We start from the raw sequence: 8,248 nt of genomic DNA, 5'->3' as shown, positions 1-8,248 counted from the left end.
GACTTACAGTATGAGTGAGAAATAAACTTTGTTGTTCTGAGCCACTGGGGTTGGGATTTTCCATTAGCATAGCCTAGTCTAATCTGTTATAAGAGCTATGGAAAGTTACCTTTTTACCTAATTACCATCCAAGCCAATTAATTTAGTTGACCTCAAGGTAGTCACCACTAAGTTAAGACAGGGTGGGAAGAAGAACTGTGGAGACAAGAAAGAAAACAGTTTTGAAATGTCTGGGAAATAACTTTTGAAGTTGATGGCACATGGGACAGAGTGGAAGTAAATAGATACGTTTGGGGAGAATTGTATTGCCAAAAAAAAAACCCATGCACCCATCCAATTAATGTTACCCCCTGAAATTGTTTAATGTACTGGTAATTTAATGTACCTGAATTACCCACTAATATATACTCATGTATGTTTCCCATAGTTCTCATAATTACCCCCTATGGTATATCTCTATAATAGGGCCTTTCATGAGCTGAAACAGGCTGGGGCTACTTCTGTGTGTTTAAGTAGAGGTCTCTAAATAAAATTACAAAAATTGTGCTTCCTTTAAGAGTTTATCTTGCCAATTAAATGCGCTTAAGCTTCACAATAGAATGTGTTATAACTATACAGATACCGAGTAGTATAACGCCATAGTCTTCTGTCTTCTCTCATTAACTTGATATGGAAGGATTCCATGCTCAGCTGTTTCTTCCTGATCCCTTGGTTTCCCACCTTGATCACTGAGGAAGGAAGAAAATGGGAAGAGGTTCGAACACACAGAATTCCTGAATGGCAGAATTCCCTGCCGTAAATTTTAGAGTGGACATTTGTTGGGTTTTTGCCTTTCAACTTCCCATCATCTCATGCCTGATATTTGAGATACCCAGGATCACCTTCCCTAACAGCCTGTGGGCACATGAGCAAATGGTGGTCGAGACAGGCTAATCCTATGAGCCTAACAACATGGATTTCAGCTCTGCAAGAGAATCATGGGAAGAGGATTCCAGCCTTGCCAGTGGGGAGTTTGGGGTGGGGGTGGGGGTCTAAGGCAGAAACCACCTTAATGTGTCTTGGGAACAGAAAGTAGGTCAGTGTGTCTGGCTGATGATGGTAAGATGGTGGAGGAAATAGGGCTGTTCATATACCAGTTAGCCATCATAACAGGAAGCCATGGGAGGATTTGAAGCACGGGAGAAATGTGAAGTGAGTCCCATTTTGAAAAGATCATTTCAGTTGCTATCCAGAACATACAGCCAGGCAAGGATGAAAGCAGGTGACAAGACATGATTTTAGTTCACTGCTGTTGCAGTGGTCCACAAGTGAGACAGTGGGTGGTGATAGTGTATTTGGAAGAGAAGTGGACTGATGGCGGATGTGTTTCTGAAACTAGATTGCTGATGGGCTGATTACGGGAGGAATCAAGAATTACATAAACTTTCAACTTGAACTATTGGCTGGTTATGCCATTGACTCAGACAGGCACAACCGGAGGAGTAGATTTGTTGGGGAATGAGGAACTCTGCTTTAGTTACGGCAAGTTCTAGATACCTGATAGGCTGCCCAATAGGGATGTCAGGTAAGCATTTGGTTATATGAATTTGAAGTTCCCAGAGATGCCAGGGTGGAAGACACAGATGTGTTGGCTGTTTGAACCACCCCGAGCCTTTGTTTTGATACCCTGCCTGCTGCAGAGTAGCAGAGAAGCAGCCAGTCTAATTGTTGGCACACAGATTATGGCTGCTACCTTCCAGCAGGAAGGAGGCAGTGATTTATCTTCCCTTCCAAGGAATGGCAGTTGCTTTTCTTGTCATGTGTCCAGCAGTATAGCATCCTATAATCTGCAAGTGACTCCCAAGTGTGGTCCCTGAGGTGTTCCTAGTGCTGTGGAAACGAGGGGTGGTGGGCCCTCATTTCAACTTCATTGATACACTTTCTACAAAGTGGACTTTTACATAAGATCTTGTTTGAATAGGTTTCTGCTATTTAAAAAATGTAGAGCATGGAAGGAATCTAGCCTAGTCACATTTCCCCCTTTATTTATTTAGCCTCCTTTATTTATTTAGCCTCCTCGCTTTCTGTAAAAGGAAACTGAGGCTCAGAGAAGTGAAACAACTCAGACTTCCAGGCTCCACCTCGAGCCTGGTCCCTCTTGTCCTGCTCCAAGAAAGGTGGCAAATCAGGAGCAGCCAGAGGACCATTTCTGTACCGAAGGATTCCGCCCTTCATCCCTGAGATGTGAGCGGGCTTTCCCTCTTTAGCTGGGAGCTTTGTCTGCTGCTGCTGCTGCTAAGTCGCTTCAGTCGTGTCCTACTCTGCGACGCTATGGACAGCAGCCCACCGGGCTCCTCCGTCCATGGGATTCTCTAGGCAAGAATACTGTAGTGGGTTGCCATTTGCTTCTCCATCATGACCCTTCCAAGCCCTGATTGTGGTAGGGATGGTAGAAACCGACACAGAAGACAAGGGGCTCTCAAGCAGCCGTTTGGGGAGTGAAGAGGGTAGCAGAGACACTCGCTGGACAAGCTCAACTACGGGAACATCTGAGAACAGTTTTAAAGGCGCAGATTAAAGCGGGGGTAGGGTGGGGTTAAGGGTAGAGAGGCAAGTTGCTGGAGGCCCTGTTCCATCATCTGCGGCTTTGCGGGGGCGGGGCTCCCACTCTCCCTCCCTGGGATGTGTCCAATTTCAAGATCCCCAGCTGTGCCTTTGTGTGTGTTTGGGGTTGGGTTGCAGACGTAAGAGACCACTTGTCATTTTAGGGAAATCAGCCTTTTTTTTCTGCAGATTAGTTCGCCTATCAATTCAGACACGTCTCCTGTGGTTCACTGTGCCCTCCATCTCAGGTAGGGAGACGGAGGTGCAGAGGGGAATCCACGCCAGAGTCCTGGGTGACCCAGCCTCTCCGTGGTCGCAAAGCAGCATGCGTTCGGGAGCGTGGGCTCGAGTGCAAAGCAAGAATCACGGTGCCGTGGCCACGAGGTCCCGGGGTCCTGGGGCTAAGTGGTCCAGGACCCAATCTTGCCAGCTCGCCCGGCCTCGCCCTCGGGTCGTGCATTTTGCACACGCTTTCCGGACCAAGCCGGCTGGGGGGCGGGGCCTTCGTTTGTTGTTTATCTGCGGCCCCGCCCCCGAGGGGGGCGCGGACCACGCGGCCGGAGGGCCCGCCTCCCCTCCCCCTCCCCGCCCAGCTCGCCCGCCTCTTTGTATCCAACATCCGGGTTTCCCCGCTGGCTCGGCTCCGCGGCCGCGGCTCAGGAGCCATTTTGGACTCGGTTCAGCTCCCCTCCCCCCCACCCCTCCCCCCGTTCATGGCCCCTCCGGACTCGGCCCCTGTGCCCGGGGCCCGGGCCCAGCCCCGCCGCGCGATGCCTGAGTCGGGCGCGCCCCGGCCCGCGCCCCGCCGCCGCCCCCCGGCCCCCGCGTCGTCCCGGAGCCCGGGCCGAAGCCTGCGCCGCCCGCAGCGGCCCTGAGCCCGGCCCCGCCGTCCGGCCCTTGGAGCCTGCACGCTGCCGGGAACGAAGGCGCAGGAATCGCGCGGGGAACGAGGCCGAAGGAAGGAGCGGGAAGGAGAGCGCAGCCGCCGCCGGGCCCTGCGCGCCCCGGGAGCGCCGCGCGGCCCTGCCCGCGGGCTCCGGGTGTCCGCGGGGCGGCGCCGCGGAACATGACGGCGCCCTGGGCGGCCCTCGCCCTCCTCTGGGGATCGCTGTGCGCCGGTAAGAACGAGGCGCGGCGTGGGGGGCGCAGGAAGGGCGCGCGGAGCGGCTTCGGGCGCCGCGCGGTGTTTACCAACAAAGGGCGGGCCCGCGGCCTCCTTGCCGCGCCACCTGCACCCAGCTTGCACCTCCCGGGGCGGGGACAGGGGGCGCGCAGGGCGCCCCGCTCCCTGGTCTTGGGGGGGTGATCTTGCCTGTGCGGCGCCCTGCGGAGCTCCCGTTCGCGGAGGCGACCCCAGGGTCGGGGTTCTGGCTATATGGGCGCGGGGAACCCAGGGAGAGTGAGATGAAAATCGGAGGATGGGGAAGGTGGCCAAGAGGGGCGGGCAGATCTTATACGGAGGTAGCGGGATTGTAGGTGCAGCAGCGGCTGGGGGCAGGATTGCGCGACCCTCAGAGCCACTTAGGTGTAGCGGAGCGAAGCGGGCCGCTTCACACAGCCCAGAGGAGTCTCCTGCACTCCACCCCACCACGTCTGCGTGGTGTTCCCCGGGAGGCGCGCCGTTGGCGCCAGCTCCCACCTGCGCCCGCTTTCCCTGCGGCGCCCCGGTACGCGAGATGCGGTCACTCCAAGAAACTGCTTTGTTTTGGGGCACCTGGAAGGAGAGGTGGGGCGAGAAGAAAAACAAACAGGTCCCTGTTCGTTCTGACCTCTGGGAAAGCACGTGGCGGGGGTGGGTGACCCTGCTAGCGTTCGGCGTGCGTGCTGGCGGCTTAGGGTGGGTGGGTGCGGGTGTATGCACACGGAGTCCCGCTGGGAGATCGCTTTTCCCCCTGGCTGGCGCACAGATTTTTCCTCTTTTAGCGGTACTGGGACGCGCCCTATTCTAGTGTGCGCGCGGACAGGCTCCGCACTACGCTTCGGATGGCTCTGGGCAGCCCACGGAAGCCGCGCATTAAAGCTTCAGGGAGAAGCCCGGGACGGTCTCTTAGGCTGGTGCGCGGCAGCCGGGGAGCTGGTCCTGCGCGTCTTTGTTCCCAGCCCCCATTACACATGCAGCGCGGGTCCCCTGCCGCCCGCAGTGGCAGCAGCTTAGAGTCTGGGAAACCCGCGAAGGGCGGGGCTGGGAGTGCAGGGGCGGGGCTGGGATCCCCGGGCTGCTGCGGGGGTGGGGATCCCGGATCTCCTTATCCTCACTCCCACTCTACCGGCCTCCTTTCCGATGTATCGTGGCTTAGCTGTCTGCACGGAAGGCAGGTAACTTCTCCTTGTGGGGCTTGGAGCTGCGTAACTTGAATGCAGCGAATGGAAGGCAGAGACCCCTTATTGGTGGATGCATGCGTGCTCAGTCAGGTCCCACTCTTTGCGACCCCATGAACTGTGGCCCGCCAAGCTCCTCTGTGTCCATGGGATTGTTCAGGCAAGAATACTGGAGTGGGTTGCCATTTCCTCCTCCAGGGGATCTTCCCGACCCAGGGAGCCAGCCTGGATCCCTTGCATTGGCAGGCGCATTCTTTACCACTAGCCACCTGGGAAGCGGCCCCTTATTGGTACTTGGGCACAGTATGGAAGGGAGTCATGGATCTTTTGGAGCCATTCTTGTGTCACAGAAGCAAAGTGTTCGTGGTGTTGAACCTGTTCCTTTCTCTGCCTTTGAAGTTTTGCTTTGCGATGCTTTTCTCCCAAGTGAGATCTCTGAAGTGAAGGAAGACATTGGCCTCTAGAGGGAAGGGCTGCAGTTAGCCTACTTTACTAGGCAAGCAGCGGCTCACGTGGCTGTCTCTGGATCCCTTCTGGAGGTGCTGGGCTCTTCCAAGACCAGGCCTTCAGAGCTGGCCTCTTCCCTAATTAACTCTTCTGTCCTGACCAGTCTCAGGTCCCCACCTGATTAGGTGAGGCAGGGTGGGATTGGGTCCCTGGGATTGCCATGCTCTTCCCTGGCTTGGGCAGTGCTTGTGTGTGTGTGCTTAGACCTGAGCGGGCTAAGCTTCTCTGTCCATGGGGGTTCTCCAGGCAAGAATACTAGAGTGGGTTGCCATGCCCTCCTCCAGGGGATCTTCTCAACCCAGGGATCGAGCCCAGGTCTCCCACATTGCAGACGGATTCTTTACTGTAGGAAGGTGGGAGTCACTGTGTGTTTCTTGTGGTCCCATCAGCCAGTCCTCTGGTGGCCACTACCTGACTTGTGAGGAACTATGGGAGGAGCCTCAGCAGACCCCAGTGGGGGCAGAGCTGGTCCTCCTGTTCCTCCATCCTCCTGGATGTGCTTCCTTCAAACCCTGGGCTTGCTGTTTAGAAGTACCCCCACCTCCTTGTAGAAGGAAGGTCTAGGATGGCACTGTCAAACAGAAATATAGAGGGAACCACATAGAAGACTTTAAACTTTTCTGGTAGTTTTGTTAATAAAAGGACAAAGAAACAGGTGTGTCTTAGCCTCCTCAGGGCGCTAAACAAAATGCCACAGGCTGTGTGACCTAACTCTTTTCTCCCAGTGGAGGCTGGGAGTCTGAGGCCATGCTGGCATGGTCGGGTTTTGGTGAGGGCTGTCTTGCTGGCTTACAGATGGCCGTGCTCCCATTGCATCCTCACATGGCCTTACCTGGTGCTTCAGGTGGGGATACTGGGGGCACTGTGATTTTTTTTTTTTTTTTTGCTTTCACTAACCCCATCAAGGAGGCTCTACCCTCTTGAACCTCTAGCGTTTTGCAAAGACCCCATCTCCAAATCCCATCACATTGGGCATTAGAGTTTCAACATAAGAATTTTGAGGGGACAGGTTCAGCCCCATAATAAGGGCAAATTAACTTTAATGGTATATTTTATTTAACCTAACGTATATAACACAGTCGTTTCAACTTGTAGTCAGTATTAAAACAGACATTTTACATTCTTTACTGTCGTCAAAATGCACGGCATGTTTTATACTTACAGAATGTCTCAGTTCAGACTTTGTACATTTTATATGCTCAGTAGCCTGATTTTGCTAGTGGCTACCGTATTAGATGCCGCAGGCCTATTCGAAAAGGCAGAATGGATGCTGCAGTCATGGTGTACAGTGCTTGATACAAAATCAGCATTAGTGAGTTTTGCAAGTCTTCTGTCATCTGTGCCTGGCCAAGTGTCCTTGGGAAACAAGTCATTAGCTCTTGCCTTGCAGAGGATATCCCAGACACACATCTGTGTATCCCCCAAGAATCCTGACCTCTGTCTGTGTACTTGGGCTTTAGATCAGGGCCTGTGGGTTGGAGAGTATGCTGAGTGGAATGTCAGGGGCCCCTGGCTGGGGAGGAGGACCAGATTTCTGTCTGTCCCATCAGAAAGTGCAAGCCCTGACTGCTCCCTGGTGTTCTCGTAGACAACTACTCTCCCACCCAAAGATGTGCCCCATTTCCTCGGGGGGACATGTGTATGCAATGAGTGAAGTGACTCTCAGGCCCAGTGTAGTGGTAGCTCTCAGGGACACAGACCAGAGAGTCACGGGCCCCAGGTACCCTTTCTCGGGGAAGGGTGTCCGTGTCCTTGTACCTGCTAAGCACTCCAGGCTCTGCCCTGGCTGGCTGGCCTGGCTGTTCTTGGGGAGGAGCAGGCATTCCCCTCAGCTCTTAGAGATGCTTCCAAGGTAGCTGATGTGAGACACTCACCCAGCCTCCCAGGCTGTCCACCTGGGTGAAACCACACGAGGCCATGATGGCCACTCGCTACTCTACAGGGTCTTTCTGGTCATCCCGATTCCCCCAGGTAGCACCTGGACCTCTCCTGGCACTTTCCCTAAGGAACTTCCTTTCTAGGGAACCCAGTGAAGCGTGCCCATCATACACTCTGAGGGTCCTATGAGAGCTGTGGATTTTTCCCCAGGAAAATGCAAATAGAGAGTGCGTGTGAGAGTGAGTGCATACTTGGTGCACACTCACTGTTTGCACTGATACCAGGTAACTGTGGCCCCCTGGGTGGGATTTTGTGAACGCCTGGCTCCCTGCCCATTGTTTCAGGGGACAACATGCTGTCCTTGGCGGGTGTGCTGCACCGGGCGGGTTCCACCTAACTGTTCTAGCCACTGAGCGTGACTTCTTTGCTTCTGCCGTGTGTGACCCTGCCCACGGTCCACATGACAGCCCTGGTTTCCTCCCTGCACCCCCTACCCCCACTCCTTCCTTCAGGAAGCCCTCCTTTGAGTGCCTGTGCATTCAGCCTCCTACCTGGGAACTTAGGGTAGTGCAAGTGATGACCAGATCTACTTGTAAATACTGGCCCTTTACCAGCTACTGGGATCTGGGGACCTAGGTAGGCGGTAACTGATCTGGATCCTTCTTTTGAGAATGACACTGGACAGACAGCCCTCAGGCAGGGTCCTGGCTGGCTCAACCTTGACACTGTTGACAGTTTGGATCCCATGATTCTTTGGTGTTTGTATAGGTGGGAAGGGGGGGTGTCTTGTTCATTGTAGGATGGTTTGCAGTATCCCTTGGCCTCTACCCACAAAATGCTAATAGTAGCACTTGTAATCTGGAAAACCAGAAATGCTTGGAGTGGAGAGGGCATAAATCACCTGATTGAGAATCTGATCTAGAATGTTCTCATGATTTTAAAGGGACAGAGAGTTGTGGGA

This window comes from Budorcas taxicolor, chromosome 1, assembly GCF_023091745.1.
Source record: "Budorcas taxicolor isolate Tak-1 chromosome 1, Takin1.1, whole genome shotgun sequence".
NCBI lineage: Eukaryota > Metazoa > Chordata > Mammalia > Artiodactyla > Bovidae > Budorcas > Budorcas taxicolor.
The sequence above is the reverse complement of the archived record's forward strand: the minus strand, read 5'-3'. Positions refer to the sequence as shown.